This window comes from Lynx canadensis, chromosome C2 (assembly GCF_007474595.2).
Source record: "Lynx canadensis isolate LIC74 chromosome C2, mLynCan4.pri.v2, whole genome shotgun sequence".
In the NCBI taxonomy this organism is placed as follows: Eukaryota; Metazoa; Chordata; class Mammalia; order Carnivora; family Felidae; genus Lynx; species Lynx canadensis.
The window spans coordinates 32,931,820-32,955,589 of record NC_044311.2 but is presented as its reverse complement, the minus strand read 5'-3'; positions in this window follow the sequence as shown (position 1 = coordinate 32,955,589).

Genomic DNA, 23,770 nt, shown 5'->3' with positions numbered 1-23,770 from the left:
TTTGCAGGGAGTTTCCACTGACCTGACTGCTCCCCTAAGGATGGGGGCAGCACAGTGCATTAAGCTTTGGACGAATGACAGGAGGTTGGCTCGGCTCTCTGCTTGCCTTGTTCAAAGAACGGATGGCACATCTGTACCTTTAATTATCCCTTTATTCAGAAAGTATCTACTGATGGACTGCTTTGGGCCAAGCTCTATTTCAGGGAGCCTGGGTTCAGAGATGAGGAAGCTACCGTCTTCACCCTCAAGAGGCTCACCCTCAGGAAACACTCCACTGAAGTGTAATCCTGGGGTCCTTAGCAGTATGGAGGGTGAGAGATGGCAGAAGAATACCTCCTTGAGACAATAATACCTGAACTAAGTTTTAAAGTCAAATAGACTTTCAACTAGACTAATAAAAAGAAATAGGGTGTGTTATGAAAAGGAAATATCACATGTAAAGGTCCAGAGGTGTGAAACAGTCTGGTACATCTGAAGAAATATAAAGAATCTTGTTTTCTCTGAGATTGGAGACTCAGATAAGAGGAGGCTAAAGATGTTGGAAACCAGATTGGTAGTTGGGGAAAGCCAATATACTAAGATAAGGAGTTTGAAAGTATGCCCAAAGCCACAGGGAGTCACTAAGGAATATGACAGGATGGAGGTGGGGATTTCTCTAGAAACTGATTATAATCCAGGAAACTGATACCCAGTTTAAAAAAAAAAAAAAAACTTGGGGCACCTGGGTGGCTCAGTCGGTTAAGCGGCCGACTTCAGCTCAGGTCATGATCTCGCGGTCCATGAGTTCGAGCCCGGCGTCGGGCTCTGTGCTGACAGCTCAGAGCCTGGAGCCTGTTTCAGATTCTGTGTCTCCTTCTCTCTGACCCTCCCCCGTTCATGCTCTGTCTCTCTCTGTGTCAAAAATAAATAAACGTTAAAAAAAATTAAAAAAAAAAAAAAACAAACTTAAGAGAAATTTTGCTGGAGTATTCATTAGACAGGACATAAACTCAAGCAGAGTCCTCAGAACCAGATGTCTTGCTATTCTCTTATTCTCTCCCTGGACTTATGAAACCACTATTTGTCCTGGCAGGGCCTTTCTGGTTTGGAAAGTGACCTAGGTGTTTGCAAAGCCTTTTAGGCCATTTAACACATTGGTGTGACAAATACATGGCTCCAGGGTTTCCTAAGTCAGAGAGCAGGTATGAAGTTTCTCCCTAACTCCAAAACTAAGCATAGATTACACATGTCTATAGATTATTCCAAAAGACACAGTAGTTGCTAAGCATCACCCAGACACAGTTGAAATAACTAGTGTTTTTATTAAAAACTGAACCCATGGCAAGAACAAAGATGGAAACAGCCTCATGTTACATAACCTTTAACTCTGCAGATTAAAAAACCATAATTTAATTACAAAGTGGTACTGTTACTTGTATAAAATATAAAAAATATTTTAATTTTTTTTTTATTTTAATTCTTTTTTTCAACGTTTATTTATTTTTGGGACAGAGAGAGACAGAGCATGAACGGGGGAGGGGCAGAGAGAGAGGGAGACACAGAATCGGAAACAGGCTCCAGGCTCTGAGCCGTCAGCCCAGAGCCTGACGCCGGGCTCGAACTCACGGACCGCGAGATCGTGACCTGGCTGAAGTCGGACGCTTAACCGACTGCGCCACCCAGGCGCCCCTAAAAAATATTTTTAAAATATAAAGGGGAAAATTGAAGTCACCCATAATTTTACCTTTCAGAGATGACCACCACAGTTAACATTCTCGTGTATTTCCTCCCAATCTTTTTTCCATGAACATTGAATACATGCAATTGTAGGAGCTTAGAATTGGCAATAGTCATTTTATATCTCAATAAAATGTTTTCAATTTTTTGCATTTATATAATAAATAAAACTATAACATATTACAGTTTGCTAACTGATCCATGTACTTTTGACAGTTTTATTATATTTCTTAGAGATCACATTTTTCACTGAAAAGTTGGGAGCAAGGTACAGGCATCCACTCTCAACTGTAATACTTGTTGTTAAAAAGTGTATCCTAATTTCTTAGTTCATATATTGCCATTAGCATTTCCTGTCATTAAATATTCTTTAAAGTATGATTTTAATGAATGTGAAATATTACAATGTAAGGATAGTCTCTTCAATATTTCATTGAAATGGCTTCTTACTCCTCAACATTTAGGATATTTTCAGATTTTTAAAACTAATACATATAATATTATGATGATATAAAACTAATATATATAATACTCATATATAAACCTTATGTCACCTCTCTGAATATTTATATGTTTATTTAGGACAAACTAGGAATGAGACTTGTAGATTTTTATAGGATTTTCTCTTTGATTCAAAGAGGACCCAGTATTTTACAGAAAAGGCTGCTGTTTTAAAAGACATAGTCTGCCTAGCTGTTGCCCTTTGGTTTAAACTTGAGAGTGTGTGAATCCCTAAAGCATCCTCTTCAATCTAACAGTCTTGACAACCATTTCCCTTTCATCCCCTTATAGACAACAGCTTTTTGAGTTTTCCTCTTTATCCATTCTCTCTTCGTGCCCAGCTTAGACCATTCTAAAACACAATGGGGCAATATGTGCCCATGTCCCCTTCCTCCATGTTTGCCCCCACACCTCCACCTCAGTGCCTTCTCTGCAGAGACCCCAGTGCCCAGGGATAGGATGCGCTATCACTAAAGTGTTAGCTTCTTAAGCACTTCCAGAGTGTTTAAAGATTTTATCAGTTAGGACTTCCGTAATAACTTGCATTTTATTTTTTTTTTATTTTTTTTATTTATTTTTTTCAATATATGAAATTTATTGTCAAATTGGTTTCCATACTTGCATTTTAAAAGAGGATCCTGAAGATGGGATAATGCTTAACTCAAAAGAATGAATCACTAATAGTGTAAATCACAAACAAACTAACAAAAAAATGTAACTGGAGAAAGAGATTTGCTTTAAGTCACTAGGAAGGGAAATCCACTGAAGCTACAGGCTTGGCTAAACTTGCCTACCAGGAGTGAGAGAAGGAGGAAGGTAACTCAGCCAAATATGGAACCCTGGGACTATTCCCCCTTAAGTCAGTGGCAGGGGCTTTTTGGGAGAGGGTGCAAGGGGGAGTGGATGGGAAGTCCTCCTGGTGGGGAATGAGAGTGAGATGGTCGGGTGGGAGGGCAGTGGGGCCTTTGCCTGCTAGATGGGTAGTCTGGCATCATACCTGAAGGCAACAGTGGGCCACCACTCTGGAGACTCAGGCAAAAAGATACTGTACAGAAGCCAGTGTTTGAAGATTATTCCAGTTTATGCGGGCTTCATAAATTGTGGAAGAGAGAAACCTGGAACAGAAAAATCAGCCAGTAAACTACAGCAACAATAACAGCTAATATTTGCTAAGTCTATATTTGTGTGTCAGGCACTGTGTTAAGTGTCTCATGTTCTAACTCATTTAAAAACTGGCCCAAACCTATGTTGTAAGTATTACTATTACCCCATTTTATAGATAAGGCAACTGGGAAACAGTGAGGTTAAATTACTTGCCTAAAACTCACAGCTAATAAGTTAGCAGGGCAAGGATGCAAGGCCAAGTGTATAACCCCTATCCTGTACACTGCCATGATGATGGCGGTGGAGGCAGCTGTAGCCATGGAAAGACAAGGCATGCAGCAGTTACTGTGCATACAGTCTATGTTCTGGGGCATGTAGAGGCAGAGGAAAAGAATAAAGACTGCTTCTCAGGAAATTTTCTCAGATGGCAAAGGCTGGAGCCAGGAGCTAAGAAATGTGTGATGTGCCAGAACCACTGTCATCACACAGCTGGTAGCATGGCCTCCCTTCTATTACTCATCGGATTCCTGGAGTATTCCAAGCAGGGCTTCTGCTGGACCCCATACCACTAATGTTTAAAGACTGGTAACTTCCTTATTGAACACCAAATATATGCCAGGCACTGAACCAGAAGTTGACATGTATTATCTCATTCATTTCTCATAGCAGAACTATTTTAACTTCTATTTTATAGATGAAAAAACTGAGGCTCTGAGAAGTAATGTGACTTGCCCAAGGCATGCAGCTATGAGAGCACCAAGATTTGAACTCAGGAAAGTCTGACCCCAAACGTTATCAGTTCCCTGTCCACTCCGCTGCTGATAATATTTCAGGTTCTAGAGTTTGGGTGTTTCTTTCTCTGTTTCCCCAGAGGAGGCTTATTTCCCATCAAGGAAGGAAGGTTAAGCCATCCTCATTTAGGTTTGTCATCAACACACCTCAACACTCCTCCCTCCCTATGCCCCCATCAAAAAGAAAATAACCTATCAGTTTCTGGAACTGTAGGTTGATGGACGGCTTTCCTCAATCCATAACCTTGTCTGGATATTTCCTTCCCTTTTATGAACTCCCAGGGAGCAAGGTCACCAGGGAATAAGCACAAGATAACAGAATCAGGAGGCCTGGGTTAGAGTTGTGGCTCCTCAGCTCATGGATGTACGATTATGAGCAAGCCTCAATTTCCTCTTTGGGTTATCGGGAGAACCAAGTGAAATGATGCATGTGAAACACTTTGTGAACTAGAAAGCCCTATGTATCTATTCCACACCACCAACCCATTCTCCCTCGTCAGTCAGGATTGAGTCCAGAATAACTGTCCCCTGTGTGGCTTTCTCCACATTAGGGGAGATGAAACTGTGGACAGGGAAGTCTGGACATCCATCAGAGGTCGGCTGTGAGCAGAACCACCTGCCTGCCAAGCCTGCCGGAGTCCAGGCCAGGCAAGATGGCTTGAGTTTGTATGGGGCTTTGCAGCTTACAAAGCACATCGACATCTGTCATCTGGTGGCTTCACAACCATCCTATGAGGCAGGCAGGTGGACAGCATTATCCCTGACGGTCAAAAGCAAAAACTGAGTCTTCAGAGAGGTTAATAAGTTGCCCAGAGTCACAAAGTTCCTGAGTGGAGAGCTGGGCTCATACCTGAGTCTTGGGCCTCCTGGCCCAGGGCTGCTTCCTGCTTTTAGTGGCAGGCCCGGGGTCCACAGTGTAACTCCATCACAGCTTCATCACTGCCCTCAGCATGCACCATAGACTGGGGGACATAATGATGCATTGTATACATGTATAGTTTTCTATAAATTCTGTATAAATGTATAATGATGTACAAGTTTTATAAATTGAGCATATATTAATTTTTATTTTGCAGGTCTTTGTTTTAATCCTGAATTGGGAGCATTTGCTCAAACACTTCGGAAGACCCTTGAAAACCCCACCAGCCCAACACAGTGTCAATAGAACCTGATAGTTGAAGCTGCCTGCTCCCTACCTGAGCCCCCTCTGCCTGTTCCTGCTCAAAGTATTCTGATATGTTCAGTTCACCTCACTTAAGCTCAGATGTGGGATCCCTCCCCACCAGTGGACCAGAAAGCCACGGGGTCCCTTTAAGTGGACAGGTGGACAGGGGGCTGTCATGGGGAATGCCCACAACCTTCACTTGTTCTTCAATTAGTAGCCTAACTATCATCTTTCTGGAAGCCTACCCTGACTCCACCACGCTGGCGTCCCTTTTCTGCGTCCCCACAGTGCCCAATAATGAGCTCAATTGCTCTATGGTAAATGTGAGTCGCTTGCATAAATTCCAGACAGGGACCAAATGAGGCCAGGGACTGTGTCTAGGTCATCTCCATCTCCCCAGCATAGGACCCTGAATAAATGCTTCAGAAGAGAGTAAGTGAAACATGAATGAATCTATGGAAGGTTATTTACATCCCCTCTAGCTCTTAAATATACCTCTATTCCTTCTCCTGCATGTCAGAACAAAGGCGATAGAGGGGAGACATAATGATTAAAGCCAGGAAAATAATACTTTTAAAAAATAGCTTTGATAGAAAGTTTTGTTTTAAGGTCACAGTTTCTATAGGCTCTCAAATAGATGGTCCACGGCACAGAGCATAGCCAGAGAAGTGAGATGTGCTAATGTCCTCTCACATTCATGATCCTCTAACTTGTTTAAGGACAGCGAATTATCTTTCCATTCCTTACCAGGTCGCTAATATTCAAGCTGCAGTGACCAAGTATTTTCCATGCAGCAGTTTCAATTTATCCACTTCCTTTAGTAACTACCTCTTTTTTTTTTTTTTAATATACCTTAGGGCTTTCTCCTTGACCTACAAAACAGCACTGTGCACTCTGTGTTCTTTGGGGAGACGTCCTCCAGAACCTTTATTTGGAAAAGCGAATGTGTGCCGGAGCCTGTCGTCCTCAGTGGGAAGTTTGATTCATCTCACCGGGGAACGGTTGGGGGCTATTCCAGTCTGGGCTTCCACTTCTTCCTTTAATGAAGTGGCACCTATTTGGATGATAAGGAGCCACTGAAAATTGGGAACATCTTACAAATGCAAAATGCCCTTTTATATAGAAATGTATCTTACTTTAGAATGTGTCCTGTAGTATTATTCTAACATAATAAGGATTCCTACAAGGGGCTTATAATAACTTGGGGAAATGTTTATGGAATAACATTAACTTTAAAAGCAGAATGTGAAATTATACATACAGTATGTCCTCAATTCTATACTTTTCAATGAGAAACGTACATAGGAAAAAGAAAGACCATTTTCTCATTTGATCTTCACAACAACACCGTAGTATTATTATGTGGAATTATTAAATAATTTGCCCAAAGCTGTACAGTTATATGTGCTGCCCAAGGTCACAATGCACGGAGAGAGGTTGGATTGTTCATGTATATTTTACCCAGAACTGAATTTGGGAAAGGGGAGGGATACTTGGAGCTTTGCCTTTGAGGACCGCCCTTCCCTAGCACCATGGAGTCTCATTTGACCAAATGATTAGCTTTGGCCAGTGACATACAACTCAGGTGATTTAGAACTTCCAGGTGAAAACTTTAAAAGTGAGGGTGCAATCTCGATGTTCTCCTTTGCCTTCAGCCTAAAGATTGGCAGTCCCCCAGAGAAAGGCTACCCTGTCTTCTGAATCCTAGAAGAGTGACAACATGAAGTGGAATTGATACCTAGTATGATCAAGGAAGCCATTGATATTTGGAGGATGTTTGTCATGACAACATACCACAATAAAATCTGGCCTATTCTGATTCAAAGGCATTGAACATTGAGACTTGCTGACAAATGACTTCTTACAGTTTAAACAGGGGGTGGTGTGATACTATAGAGAAAGTAGGGTCTTAGAACCAGATCTGAATTTAACACAAGCCAAACTTGGCTACACTAACTTCCATTATTTTAAAACAAGGATTATAATATATCATACAAAGAGCTGTATTAAACAAGACAGTGCATATAAAGTACCTGCCACTTAGAAAAAAACAGGAACTGATTATTATAAAAACTTTTCCACATAGTTTTTATAAAGATGCCCCAGTGCTAATATGTGTGTTAAACAAGGTATAGTTGTACCTTTTTGATTTTGGAGTTGTTCTTTCTACCAATGAATAAAATATTGTGATGACTTTGGTTTTCCCCTACCAAACACTAATAAATGCGCAATATATAACATTAATATATTCACATATCTCTAAGAGGAAAAATCAGTGGTTGTCATGATTTAAAAACTTATCATTAATAAAAACTAATACTAAGATAAAATGAACAGAAGGAAAATAACATTAATGGAAATCCATTTAACAAATATAACAACTGAGGTTCAATTATGCATAACATCAATCTAAGGAAATAATAGAATAACATTTAGAAATAATGGACTCTAACTTCTTCTAAATCAAAATTCCTACTCTGGTAAATACACAGTTTCTGTCAACAGACTTTCAATCTGAGAAAATTAAATACATACAAAAGATCCAATGACCACTGAAAGTCACATATGAACATATACCAGAATTATTACACTTGTAGCTCTCTCCTCTTTATGAAATTTTAGGTTGTATAACTCTCCTACTACTTCCTAGATTACATAATGAATCTACACTTTTTTTCTCTTTCCATTACTCCACCTTCACACAAAAAGGGAACATTCAATGGATATGTCAGATTGTGACTATTTCTTTATAATTTGATGCATCTAAATAAAAATCCGATCATTAAGTTGCAGATATTTCTGTAGAAAGTGGAAATATTTCATCCTCTTTCCCAATGCCAGATCACAGCCTTCTACTTCCTTCTTAGGATGCTCCCAAGACAGTAAAGTTGGTAATCTATTGGTCAGAGACATTCCGCCTACATTTTAATATTTTTACAGGTTGTCATGCCTTAAAATACAGAAGCATATGTGTAATGTCTCTTCTATACACATCCTCAAACCCAGGGTCAGCTTCACTCAAGGGAGACAAATTAAAACTGCCTGAAAGATCTTCCTGGCTCCCTTAATAAGTCCATCTCTCAGTTGTACAATATCAATAGTGGGGGAAGAAAGTCATGGGCGGCATGGCTGTGTCCCCAGCCCCAATATGTCTACTGAGATTGACCTTCCCATTGGGAGGTCATTAACCACCTCAATGGTCATGATGTTTGCCCCAGAATTTCTGCTCCCTGTGCACATGTCCAAAGCATGACTTAAGAGTTCTTCATTTGGGTCCCCTCAGCATACCCTAAGGAAGTTTCTTCCCATTTACTCTCAGTGGGGACAGTGTGGGCCCAGCCACAGGGAAGCCTGTGAGGATAATTTCTTACCCTCATTACTGCTGCTGCTCCCCAGAACCACCGGCCCCAAAGCGACAGGCTCCTCAAGAAATCAGCTTACCTTGCCCAGTAGATACACCAATAAGAAGATCAACTCCAGGCCAGAGAGTCTCCCCCTACCCCACCCTCCAGGTCTTGTCTGGCCGTGACCAAGGGGCCCATCTTAGACTCCCCAGGCTCACCACTTGAGACTGCTTATGGAAAACTGGACTGTAAAGACAGAGGAGAGGGGTGAGGCTGAAGGCAGGTCCCCTAGCCTTGCCCATTTAGACACTGAGACAGGACAGATACTCAGTCACACTTATCAGAAGCACGCAGTACTCCTCATTTCACAAATTACTTCATCATAGGCTCCAAAGCACAAACCATTTCTCCAACTTGGGAATTATTTTCAGAAAGATTTACTCCCTGTCCCCATCAGCCCATTGTTGCTTCATGTTACTGTGTCTTTAAAGCGCTCCTCCTTTCTGTACCAACCTGAGCTAAGCTGTACAAAAACACTTTCACACTACTCTTAAGTTCTCTCCTTTCATTGTGTTCAGCAGCAAGTCCTCCCACTCAATGCCCTTACCCTCCAGTCCTCTGCACCCTGTGTGAGCAATTTCCTTTAAGAACCTATTTCTGTGAGAAGTTTGGTTTCCCACACTAAAGAACTAGTATTTGTAATGTTCTAAATATTGAAAATTATACACCAGGTGATTTTTCCTTTTCCTCCCTTATCTGCCAGAAAGCTCAGAGCCAAACTTACAGCTCAATTATGGAAATTAAGTTGGGCCCACATATCCACATCATGTTTCTAATTTATACATCCCCATCCAAAATTGTTTATTTATATATCACCATTTTATTATTACAAGCTTCCTTTTTAAAGGAAACTATTTATTTTGAGAGAGAGAGAGCGCGCAGGGGAGGGGCAGAGAGAGAGGAGAGAGAGAATCCCAAGCACTGCACTGATAGTGCAGAGCCTGATGTGGGCTCAATCCCAGGAACTGTGAGATCATGACCTGAGCTGAAATCAAGAACCAGACAATTAACAAAATGAGCCACCCAGGCACCTGTATTTTATTATACAGGTTTCTATATGCATCCTCAACTCTTGCAAAATCCAGAAAGGAATATAGATGATACATGGATAGTTAACTAGGTGGAGAGATAGATAATAGAAACATAGATATTAATAGATCAAAAGAAGTTTCTAACTCATTGATCATCTATTTAGCCCAATTTCTTTACTGACTGTCCATGATCTTCTGAGTAGTAAATTCTTCTTTTCTTCATTTTTTGTCCTCACTCTGGACTATGTTTCCCCTTCAGGAACTCACAATTACAGAGTAGGAATATTGTCCTTCAAGGCACAGAGGGCACACAGACTCTCACATGTTGTGGCAGTGAGGTATATATATATATATATATATATATATATATATATATATATATGCATGCCATGAACGAGTGAGGTGTATATATATATATATATATATATATACAAGGCTGACCCAAGTCTCCTGGTTTCTGGCCCAATGATCTTTTCACAGCAATTCTTGCTTTTTGTGCAGTTTACCACATGGAAAGCCCACAGTTACAGGCAGAGTTCAAACTAACTACATATTTTTTGAGTCCTGTTCTCACCCTATCTTCTATCCTTTCCTGGGTCAAGGATTTTCCCTTCCCTTATCTTTTCCTTGAATATCTTTACCTTTTACAGCACTTTCTTTCTATTGCATTTTCAATCCTTCACTTTCAGAATTTTCTGTGCTAAAAGAACAAAACAACAAAACTCATAACTGCCTACCTGGCCTGTTGTTATAGGTACTCAATGAATGTGCATTCTCTTCCTTTACACACTTCAACACATATTTAAATGCTCCTCTTCCTTTTTCTCTGCCCCATTCCTGTACTTACATCTTTCTATATATGTTGACCTGCAAACTCTGCCAAATGAACCAGCAGAGAGAGAATAGACTCATGTCAATGTCATTCTGGTGAGAAAAATAGAAATAAAAATGTGCCAGCCTATTGAATTGGGATATCAAAAAGCACTCCCTGTTTTCAATGTCTTTTCATACCCTTAGCATATTCAATGTTTATTTTTACATAGCCAAGGAAAATGACGTCTGTCTGCTCTTCACCACTTGATTTTTATTGAGGAAACTTGACTTCGATGAGATCACAAGAGGGAAGTTAATGATTTGTAGTGGACATTTGTGATAACTTCAATGTCCATTCCTCCCTCTGCTTTTTTTCATCTGGGGATCCATTTGGAGATCCATGTGGTTCTAAGGAAGCTAACTCTGCTCTCTGGTGCCAAAGGTGGAGCACATGACTTAAGCCTAAGCAAACCAGCACATTCCATTTCCTAGCTATAGTTATTCATTAGCTGGCGGGTCAGAGGACCTTAGGGAGCCTAATCAAACTAAAGTAGGGCTTTTATTGTATTCACTGGGTCAAGAGCTTTCTCTCCTTCTCTGGAAATTGGAGGTCTAATATTCCTCCAGCCATTTTACTAACACAAAACAGACCAGCTTGATGATGAAGTCAAAATGTAGAGAACTGCAAAGAAATGAAGACAGGGCCCTGATGATATCATGAACCTCTAGGTTAGACTTTACCTAAACTTAGACGTTACGGTTACATGAATTAATAAATTTTCTTTATTATTTAATCTCATGCATTACTTTAAGATAAAAGCTTCCTAACTAATACACTGATGTTACCTCAAAATTCATGTCAAGTATGTTTGTTTTGGATACATAACAATAGCTGTGATTCATCTTTGCTACTTCCTCCCTGTCCAATACGCTGAAGACACCAAGCAGATGAAGGGTATGATGGTGTGTGTCTATGTACATGCATTTTCCCAAATAATCAACACCGACAATCATCATTATCCCCATCATCACAGTGGATGGGGCCATCATATGGAAATCAAACTCAGATGACCAAAGTTTACAGCAACATTTGAAATTTAGTATCTCAGAAGCATTTCATTTCCGTCCCATAAAAGTTATGGTATGCTGATTAAACACTGACTGGAGGCTAAAAGAGTGCTTACTTGAAGTTTATAGGGATGGAAAGGATGCATTCTGTTGCCACCTAATTTTTTTTTCAAAACATTGCTGCCCAAATACAGCCAAATACATGTATTTCACGTGTTTTAAGGGAAAGAGGTTTCAGACGCTTTATTTTTTATAATGTATTTTCTGCTAATAATAAAATGAAAAAGAGCAAATACTGATAAAAGAAACCATATACCTTTTCCAAAGAAAGCATTTGTTGTCTTCAGTTTCCTCACTTCTGTTTTTGAGGAGAAAGAGATAATTTATTCCCTCTAGTAAATGTTTTTCACGTGCAAGTCTCCCAACTTTCCCTTTTGTAACTGCGGCCCAGAGCAATGAACCTTTTGTCCTCACGTTCTTACCCCTCCTTGATTCTAAAAGACAAAGGACAAGAGCCACCTGAACAGATTTAAAAAAAAAAAAAAAAAAAAAAAAAAAAAGCAAAGAAGTAAGAAGCTGTCTCAGCAGGGGAACGGGGTATGTCCATAAGTCCTGCCTATGGGGCTGCTCCTTACACAGAAGGCAGGGATAAGGGCAGGATGAAGCTAATAGGACCAGATGCCATGAACGATAGAGAGCAAGCTTTGCAGGTAGGAGACTGAGAGGCTGCGGGAAGTTTCCCACACTATGGAAAAGGCATGCACTGGGGATTTTAAGTAGCTGGTTAACCTGTAAATGTTTGAGTTATCTTTAGATACAATATTGCTTCAAAACTAATCCCTGGGTTTCATGGCTCAGTAAACAAGAAGTATGTCTTTTGGTGATTTCTTTATTTCTTATATTTTATTATGAGTATTTTCAAACAGGTAGAAAAGTTTAACCGATTGTGACATGTACACCCATGTACTCACCATCTAGACTCTATAATTAGCAGTTTGCTATATTTGCTATACATTTATCCACCTTCCCTCTCCATTCACCAATCCATCTCATTCTTTGTGCATTTCAAAGTAAGTTGCAGACACCAGTATACTACCCTCCTAAATACTTCAGCACACTTATCATTAACCAGAGTTCAAGGTTTATTTACAATACCTTTTCCTAGGTGAAATTTACATAAAGTGAATTGCATGAATTTTAAGTTTGCCATTCCATGAGTTTTGACAAATGTACATGCCTGTAAAAGGAAAACTCCTGTCAAGACACAGAACACTGCCGTGGTGATTTCTCTCTAACGTGAACTATCAGTAGTGTTGTCTGCTGCATTCCTTCATCCAGCAAATATTTGCTGAGCTCCTATGTGGTTCAGGTATTGTGCCAGGTGTTAAAGATGGAGAGGTAAATGAGATGTGGCTCTCCACAGGAGCTGACAGTTTAAAGAAAGAGATATTTGAATTAATTAGCTAATGAATTTATCTTAATAGTCACAGTTGCTGTGGAAATTTACTCACACAGGCGAGAGGTCAGCCAATACACCCAAGGTAGTCTTGAGAAGGTAGCTTCACAATGGACATTTTAACAGATGAGAAGGAAGTCCCTGACATCTAGGGATGAGAGCATTAAGCCGCCAGAAGTCTACGACCCTTTATGGCATCTGACATGGCTGAGATATAGGAAGAAGGGATGAGGGTAAGGTTGGAAACAATGCAAAGGCCAGGTCCAGGAGGACCTTGAATGTCCTGCTAAAGGGTTGAGCTGTTATCCAGAAAGAGATGGAAAGTTGAAGAGGAGCCTGCTAGACGCCTGAGCCAAAGTGACCTGGGTAAAGTTCACTTCATTTTCAACTGACGAGAAATGGAGAAAGGGACTAACATGGAGGCTCTGGTGATAAACAAACATTTTGGGATTAGGTGTTAAAATATGGAAAATTCTAGTCCATAATCCAGGCTTTTGGACTCAGTGGGCCATGGAGGCTCCAGCTGGCTGCCAGACAGAACACAGCATCAACACACTGTTAAATGCAGGGAAGGAGCCCTGGAGAGAGCCTGGCCTCCGGCTCCTCCTCCCCTCACAGCATGAGAGCCCCAGGGACCAAGGAGAATTGGTGAGGCCAAGCTGGGAAAACCTGGATTCCAACATACCGTCTTTTAGTCTTTTAATGTAGCCAGTTGCACTACAATCACCTGAGAAGATCATGGAACAACTTGTTTGGTGTTGTAAAGGGTCCTGCCAGACTTTAATCAAGAGATAAATCTTGTGGCTAAAACAGTTCAATCACTTTTGTTTATACTGAGAGAAAATAAAGTGATCACACAAACACAGGTGTGTGTGCATGTGCATACACATACACACAACTGGCTGCAGTCAAAGCTGAGTCCTCTTTTGTTCTCCTAAGAAGTGTGAAATGACCCAAGTGTCAAATTCTCTTTCAAAGGAATGGAAAATACTTGTACTGTTATATGACAAGTGGTGAATCCACAGTGGATTATTAAAATGAACAGTGTTAAAATGTAAAACACTGCTAGTTTAAAACAAAAAGATAGCTGTGATCTCTCCAACAGCTGGGATGCCTTTTCAACTCCTAATGGATTTAATTAGTGGTAAAAGTTGAATTTTACAACATCAATAAAAATAAAGGCAGAAGCGTGGATGAAGAAGAGAAGAAAGCAACTTAATGAGGAGTAAAGAGAAGAAATAATTTCAAAGATATCATGTCTTAATTTCTTCCTGACTTTTTAAGAGAGCTAGAGTTTTATACATCAGCTGAAACTGTCTTGCTTAAACTTCCAAGAAGAATTACTGTTGTGGACTGAATATCTGTGCCCCCCTTCCAAAATTCATAGGTTGATATCTAACCCCCAGTGTGATAGGGCTTGGAAGTGAGGCCTTTGGGAGGTAATTCAGTCATGAGGTTGCGGCCATCATGAATGGAATTAATGCCTTTATAAGAAGAGGCCAGAGAGCTAGCTCACTCTTTCTACCACTTGAGGATATAAGAAGTTAGCTGTCTGCAACCCAGAAGAGGTCCCTCACTAGAACCCCACCACTCTGGTATCCTGATCTTGGACTTCCATCCTCCAGAACTGCAAGAAATAAATTTTGGTTGCTTATAAGTCACTCAGTCTATGTACTTTGTTACAGCAGCCCTAGCTAAGACTGTGACCAAAAAGACTAGAAGTGCTGACTTTTAGGTCTTAATATCCTTCACAGTGGAAAGCTTTCCTATGGGAAGTTCTCTTCTCTTCTCTTCTCTTCTCTTCTCTTTTCTCTTCTCTTCTCTTCTCTTCTCTTTTCTCTCTCTCTCTCTCTCTCTCTCTCTCTCTCTCTCTCTCTCACACACACACACACACACACACACACACACAAGATTTATTTTATTTTTAGAGAGAGACAGAGAGATACAGAGACAGAATGCAAGCAGGGGAGAGGAGCAGGGGGGAGAGAGGGAGAGAGAGAGACAGGGAATGAATCTCAAGCAGGTTCTATGCCCAGCGTGGAGCCCAATGCAGGGTTTGACGCAGGGCTTGACCCCACAACCTTGGGATCATGACCTGAGCCAAAATCAAGAGTCAGACATTCAACCAACTGAGACACCCAGGCACCCTTCTCGATCTCTTTTTTAATTTTGAGACTCTCACTGAGCTCTGAAAAGAGTAACAAAAACTCCCTAGATACTTGAAGAAATTGGCAACGTTGCCTCATGTTCACACCTCATTTTAAGTCAGAGACCAATCTTCATGAAAAGCAAAAATCCTAAACACTGACCACACCTCTTTTTCTTTAATAAGTGGAAGTTTTAATTGGCTTAAGCATGTTTCTTGGCCCATGTGCAGGCCTCAGCCCCTCCCTCTGATTCTTTTGCCGTTGTGTTGAGTTTTTCTTTTGGCTGGCTGCTCCAGGTAGAGGCTATGGCATCTCTAGCTCACATTCTGGGGACTGACAAAGAGTTTTTTGTCCCAACATCCAAAATAAAAAAGTCCCATAACTGAGTCCCGTTGGACCCACTTGGCTGACTTGCTGATCCCTGAGTGAAATATGTCCACTGTCCCAGGACTGTATCATATTGTGGCCCTATAGTTAGGTAGTGAGACTGAATACATGGCTTGAGTGTTGGGGGAGAGTTTCCCCCAGGACAACAGAAGGGTTATTACTAAGATGGGGGGAATGGATTGGAGGCCAGCAAAAATAAGAGATATCATTAGGCTCTTCTGAAAGCTTAAGGCTTGAAACACATGTAAAAGAAGAACCCAAGAAACAAGTAGACAGCACACCTGCATCCCCATTGGTCAAAGTGGGGAAGGAGAATGTGGGTTCCCGGGCCTCTACACTGAGAACCACCACTCTGCACCTGCTTCTCCTGCCATTTACCTCACAGCCCATCATTTACACAAAGTACCTGAAAGCCTCCTTGCTGGTCTCAGAAGCAGAACAGTGCTCAGAAAGGCACAGTAACCAGTTGTGCCCACAGAGTCTAGAGTATGGCCTTAAGCTTGTTTTTAGTCTCCCCCCAGAACTATTCTTCCATAAATTCATATTGCTAGTTACACCATCATGCACTCTTCTCATATCTTTAACAAATATTCCAGTCATTCAATGGCAGCTGTGGAAAGCCCTTTGGCCATGAGTCCAGGAATACCCATTCTTTTTTTTTTTTTTTAATGTTTATTTATTTTTGAGAGAGACAGACAGAGCGTGAGCTGGGGCAGGGTTGGGGGGAGGAGCAGGTGGGCAGAGAGAGACAGAGACACAGATTCTGAAGCAGGCTCCAGGCTCTGAGCTGTCAGCACAGAGCCTGATGTGGAGTTCGAACTCACTAGCCATGAGATCATGACCCGAGCCAAAGTTGGATGCTTAACTGACTGAGCCATCCAGGTGCCCCAGGAATCCCCATTCTTTCTAACAGTAATTCTTCAGGACATTAATAGATGTTGTGCCTAAAAGGAATTCTATGGGCAAAACAGTGTGGGAAATACTGAGTTAAACAATGTTAAAAAGATTTATTTCATGTAAGACTCCTCATAGTCTTGAACATGTTACCTGTGTATTACGAATACACCAGAGGAGACTTGTTAAGGAACATATACCACATTTCTTTAAACAAGGAATTTTATTTCAGAAAATTTCTAGAGAAGCCATTGTTTCTACAGAACACATCTTAGAAAAGCTGACCTTGCCTAGCCTCTTTGCTTTCTAGATGAATAAACCAGTTCTCATGGAATTTTAATGACCTGCTCAACATACAACTGGTCAGTATCAAATCCAGGACCACAAGATCCAACTCTCAATTCCCAGCGCCAAGCCTTGTCCTTTACACTGCATTCTCACTGGTGGCACCTCAGGCTTCCGGGGCTATTCATTCCCAATGAGAAAGATGAGGGTCTGCCCTGTGGCTGGAGGCAAGGGTAGACTCTCCAAGTGAACTTCATTCTATACAGGCTGAGCATCTCTGCTTTCTCACCAACACCTCAGAACTGAGGCAGCAGTAAAATCAGTTAGTAAACAAGGCAACAGCTTAATCAAGTGTTTGCACAGTGGTTGGTACATAGTAAGCTCTCAAAGTTATTGCTACAGAGAGCTAGGACCATGGACAACACTAAATATGGTCTTAGGTTGAGGTCCACAGAGGCAGGCATTCAAAAACATTTGAGTGCTGGTGGTTTATTTGGGAAGTGGTCCCAGTAAGCAGATAGGTAGGGATATGGAGAATAAGACAGGGAGGGGAAAGAAGCCAGTACAGGGTATGTTCATGTAAAGGTTACCAGAGTGGTCCACTGGGGCTAAATTCTGCAGGGTCATCTGTGGAAGCAGGATACAACACACCTCAAAGATATCCTGCCCAATGGGCAAGGAACTGGGGTATCTATCACCAATACAGAGCAAATGTCAGCTGGACCATCAGCCAAGTATATGAAATGTTTGGGTATAGCTTTTTTTTTTTTTTTTTTTAATTTTTTTTTTTTTAACGTTTATTTATTTTTGGGACAGAGAGAGACAGAGCATGAACGGGGAGGGGCAGAGAGAGAGGGAGACACAGAATCGGAAACAGGCTCCAGGCTCTGAGCCATCAGCCCAGAGCCCGACGCGGGGCTCGAACTCCCGGACCGCGAGATCGTGACCTGGCTGAAGTCGGACGCTTAACCGACTGCGCCACCCAGGCGCCCCTGGGTATAGCTTTTAATATCAACCTTGACAGAGAGAAATAATAATAATTTGGAAAGAATGCTTGTTGCAAAATTGATTCTACACAGTGAAACTTTGATAATTTTATTAATTAGTCATACAGCCAGGTATACTATTTGACAAGCCTGGATTCTAGAATGTGTTTAAAGGAGTTTAATTGTAGTGCTTTCTGAGTTCCAGTACCCATTAAAAACTTAGCTCTAAGGAGATACCATTTATAAGTCATGCCCTGCCTCAACCACTAGGTATTGTTAAAAGTACTTTGAAAGAAAATTTAATTTTTTTGAGTCTTTGGTTTGAAGTAGTTACTAATTATAGAAAGAGTTCCTTAGCTTATGAGTAAAAGTTAGCACTTTTAGGAAATGAAATTCTATGGAAATATCTATGCCACAGTCATCCTAAGCCCAGTTTGAATGAGGGAGTTTTGTGGGGGAAGGATCTGCTTTGAAGCTTATTCATTTGGGGATTGACAGGCCTCAGGCCCTTGATGGCTGATGGTGGACTATCTTAATTCCTTGCTATGTGGGCCGCTCCACAGGGTTACTTGCAACATGGCAACTTGCTCTCCCTACAGTGAGAGCTCTAAGACAGAGCAAGAGAGACTTAGGAGTTAGAAGTCAGTCTTTTTCGTAAACAACCTCAAAAGTGACATCCCATCATTTCTGAGGGATTGTATTGGTTAGAAGTGAGTCACTAGGTCCAGGTCACATTCGATGAGAGAGGATTGCAGAAGGGCAAAAATACTAGGACATGAGGTCAGGGAAGGCCATTTTAGAGGATATCTACCACAGTCTGCCCTCTGGCCCCCAGTCATTCATGACTCCCCACATGTTTTCCCCCATAGAACCTTTAGGTTTTTCTCAGTCACAATATTTTTGTAAATGCTCACTAATTCAATTGGATGTTTGGCAAGAAAATCATCCACTTGAGCCCTGGGTTTTGGGCTCCAAATTCATGGACATCATGGGCAGTGCTGGGTTTTGGACTCCAAATTCATGGACCCCCTTGGTAAAACCAGTGGAAGACACATTCCATCAGTGTAATATGTGGGAGTGAGACTAGGTCATGGAATTTAACTGGCATAGCAGGACATGATTTGTGCCTGTGCAGTGTTAATCAGGAATATGAGTCATAATGTCCATTTTTCAGGTTGAGAGAAAGAGGGGGGGGAGGGAGAGATGATATAATTTAGGGGGAAACAGCTTAGATTTGGGAGTCAAACCATCTGAACAGCATCCCACCACTGACTCTACAGTGTGATCTTGAGCAAGAAGCTTAACCTCTTAGGGGTATTGTGAGGGCTAAATGAATAATTGCTGTAAAGTGCTCAGCACAATGCCTGGCACAGGATAAGGGCTAAACCATACTAGTTATTGTCATTTTCACAAATTCTCTTTGAGACTTTAGGTAGGGCCCCAACTTCACTCTTAATTCACATGCGGCAATCATTTGTTAGGGAAGCTGCCAGATGACAGTGCTGGTTCTATAGCTGAGGGAATCAAACTTCTAGCCCCCTGGAGGACCTGCCATGCCTGGAGGACCACAAGAAAAACTCTTGTTTGTCCCAGGTGGTCTGTACATCTGCTGCCAGGCAGCTGGAGCCAAAACTCTGATTGGAGTATAATAATCACACAGTAACTGTCATGGGAAATGAGAAAGAGGCAGGTTCTGTGACTAATCCAAACCACACTCCACAGAGATCTCCCGTATGCAGCCAACCCCCAAATACAGAGCCCAGGCCTGAATATTCTCTGTAATCCAGCACTAAGCAGAACATTTGGCACACAAAAGGTACAATGAGCATTGGCTGGGGATAAGTCCCATCTTCTTTCCTACGTCAGGTACTACCTCAGTCCCCAGATAGTAACAGCTGCCATTCACTGAGTGCCATGCACTGTGCCAAATGCTTTCAAAACCCATTACACCCTATAAATTCCCCAATCAGTCCTTCATTATATGGATGTGGAAAATATGTGGCAGCAAACAGTCTATCTGACAAGAAAGGCTATGTGCATGTCCTAACCAAGCTGCCTGAAGCACAGGTGAAAATGCAAGATGGAGGGAAGTTTCTTTCATCTGCCTCCCTCACTCTCCAGGGAGTTGGAGAGGGACATCCTCTTCTGCTGACCCTAGATATACTCAAGATAAGGAAGCCACGTCTTCCTGCCTGCCCCCATCAGACATCTGCAGAAACTACTGGAAAATCTACTCAGGCTTTGAGCTCCGGGTCCACCTCCACCTTGTATCACCAGCAAAAAAAGCAGCTCGAATGGGCTGAAAGAGAGCCAATTATGTGCCTTTCTTCCCAACTCCTCATTAGTGGTCTGAAATAAACTATGGTGGGAATATTGACACCTTGGAAATTGGTAAACACTACAAATCTGTACTTTTTCCTTTTTCCTGAAGAGCTGGTTCTTAAACATTTACCAGCACACCACTGTTACAGAGTAAGGAGATATAAAATCTTACCATCCTGAGACAATGTTCTCATCAACGTGCAAACATTTTATGCTGCTATGAAAACTAGGAACATGTCAGATGGAGCCATATGCTACCTCTGGGAGACCAAACCTTTCAATTGCCTTGCTTTAAGTATTACAGCTGTCATCCTAGAATTTTTCATTTACCAATATAACCCTTAATCCACCTATAAAATATGATTCACATAATGAATCCAGGTATTTCACCCAGTGCTAAATCCAAAAGCAATTAGCCTTTTTGTTTATTTCATGTGGGAGTTAGACTAAAAGCTAAATGAACATACAAGAAAAGAGCCAGGCATTGGTCCAAATGTCTGAATGATGTACTAATTAAATTGTATGACAACACTGCTATCTTTATACATACACTTTATTACAGGTTGGGGAATCAGCCCAGGCCTTCCAAGTCAGCCTCTAGGAAAGCACTTCTTTAAAACTAGAGCAGTACAGGGTAAGGCTCTGGAAGGCAGATTTAGCTACACATCCAGAAAGAACAGGTAAGACTTTGAGTAATATTTGAAAAACCTCAGTTAATTTTTCTCCGTTCTGTGTTATAATATGATCTTAATCAGGAGTAACTTTGAGTAATATTTGAAAAACCTCAGTTAATTTTTCTCCTTTCTGTGTTATAATATGATCTTAATCAGGAATAAGAATTTAAAAGTCTGTTTATTTATGTATTCACTAAATAAATATGATGAAGCTTAGTATAGATGCTGGGGATAATATAAAATTAATAGGATCTGATCCAGGCTCCATAAAAGTCTTCAGATAGTCCCAGTCTGGCAGAGAAGTGTATATTTATGAGAATCATATCCCTAAATGTGATCTAGGACTCATGGGTTTCTTGTGGATCCCAGGGAGGATTGTTAACACTTCCTGGGGGTGATGGGGGGAAGTTTACTGAAAGGCTCCCCAGAGGAAAATAGATTTAGATGTGTTTCTCTGTCAATTCTTTCATCCTACTTCATAGGCTCCCATGAAAACCTAATGAAATATAGTGAAACCTTGGTTTGCAAGCATAATTCATTCTGGAAACATGCTTATAATCCAAAGTACTTGTATACCAAAGTAAATTTCCCTATAAGAAATAATGAAAACTCAGATGATCATTCCACAACCCAAAAATATTCATATAAAAATGATAATACTGTAATATAATACAAAATAATAAATAAAATACAAAATATAAAGAAAAATAAACAAATCAACCTGCACTTACTTTGAAAACTTTCATAGCTGGTGTGAAGGAGACAAGAGAGAGGAGGGTTGTTGTGTAGCACAACTTCCACTATCACTAACAGATGCTGACTACAACACAGTATTAATCAACTCTTGCCATATACTATATGTAATATAACTGGCAATAAGGCAGCAGAGGAAGAGTCTATATCCGCAGGTAGCCTGACCTAGAATGAAGTAAAGCATGCCTAAGTTTACTCTTGTATGGAAAAGCAAAGGACTGGACATAGGTGCTTTGAAATGACAAAAAATACACTAGTGCCAGTTGTGGGCACCTTCCAATGTTCTGAAAAATCACTGATTTCTGCCAAACACCATGGCCTGAAACCGAGCATCCAAGCATGGGAGACAATCACCCACAATCCCACAGGGAGAAAGAGAGAGAGAAAGAGAGAGAGAGAGAGAGAGAGAGAGAGAGAGAGACAGAGAGAGAGAGAGAGAGAGAGAGAGGATCCATTGGCTCAGTTGTGATCATGCGACATTGAGCATCACATACTATTTGTATTGCAAGATGTTGCTCATATATCAAGTTAAAACTGAATTACAATTGAGAGCTTGTTTGGAGGTTCTAGCAGGGGAGCGCAGCTACTCGTATACCCTTGACCGAAGAACGGTCCTCCTCTATCGGGGAAGGTCGTCCTCTTCGACCGAGCGCGCAGCTTCAGGAGGGACGCACATGGAGCGGTGAGGGAGGAAGGGGACACCCGCCTAGCCAGCCAGATCAGCCGAATCAACCCTGGCGATCAATGGGGTGACAGATGTCGCAGCCAGATCGCCCTCACATCCAAAACTGAATTACAATTGAATTGAATTGTATTAGAAATGTTTGCTCATCTTGTGGAACACTCGCAGAACAAGTTACTCACAATCCAAGGTTTTACTGTATATGTTGTTGAAGCAGTTTGTTTCTAAAACTCATGCTGTTTTTTACAAGGAAAATCTAGAAAAAGTAGTAACAGTAATAATGACCAATATAGGGATGCCTGGGTGGCTCAGTCAGTTGAGCATCCGACTTCAGCTCAGGTCATGATCTCACAGCTCATGAGTTCAAGCCCCACAACAGGCTCTGTGCTAACAGCTCGGAGCCTGGAACTTGCTTCAGATTCTGTGTCTCCCTTTCTCTATGCTCCTAACCCACTCACATTCTGTCTCTGTCTCTGTCAAACATAAATAAACATTTAAAAAAATTTTTTTAAATAATGACCTATATTGAGGCTTTCCAGAGACCAGAAACTGCTTCAAAAGCTTCACAATATTTAATTACATCTAATTTTCACAACAACACTAGTTAAGTACAGCTGAGCAAAGTAAAGCTTAGTGAGTGATGGAGGGAGTCTTTGAGTTCAGAGGTCTAATGCTCCCCATCATCATTGTCTCTCAAGAATTACATAGCCAAGTGCAAGGGTGCCATCACAGATCTCACCCTACTTATCATAATATCATCTCTGTATGTTTCTATTCTTTAAAGACATTGTCTGATATAATAAATAAATTATTACATGAGCCCTGGAGTCCATCTTGAGTCCTCCTCCTGGCATATCACTTCCTAGGCTGTGGCATGATGACAAGGTGTCTCTTCAGTCTCAGCTGCCACTATTGCCCAGCCCCAGGGAGGACTCACATGTTCCCTAGATCTGTCCTCCATGCTCATCTGTTGCCCCTGACAGATAACACTGCTCTCACCCACTGGTTTTCACTAACTCTGCAGTTTCCTCACAACACACTTGGTGGCTTCTCTATCCATCACAATTCTCTTGCCCCAATTCCATCCAAACAGGGACACAAGCTCTTCCACTGCTATAATAAGAAGTAACCCTGGGGCTCACTAGGACAAATCAGCCTCAGCGGTCCCGACTAGTTCTTACACATCAAGTACTAGAACAGACACCCACAGAAATCTCCAGCTCTTCCTCCTCCAGTGCCCCACTCTCCCTATCCCCAAGGAAGACAAAAATTCCCCTTTTCCAAGCCCATGAGGAACTTCCATGGAGGAACATTTATTCACTTAAGGGGAAACCCCACACATGGCCCAGACACAGAGGCAGCACACTTTAAATAGAGTGTGATCCAGTCAAGCTAAATAGCATTAGGTATGGGATCCAATAGAACAATCTAAAATGTATCTTCATTTAGAAAGGGATAAAAAGCATTTCTCTAAAGTTTCAAGAGCATGTCCTCATGCACATTCTACCCAATTTGCATTAATAATTAGGGCACCTAACAACTTGGACTGCAGCAACTATAATCAGCTTTTTGGAGAATTCAGTTTCCCTCC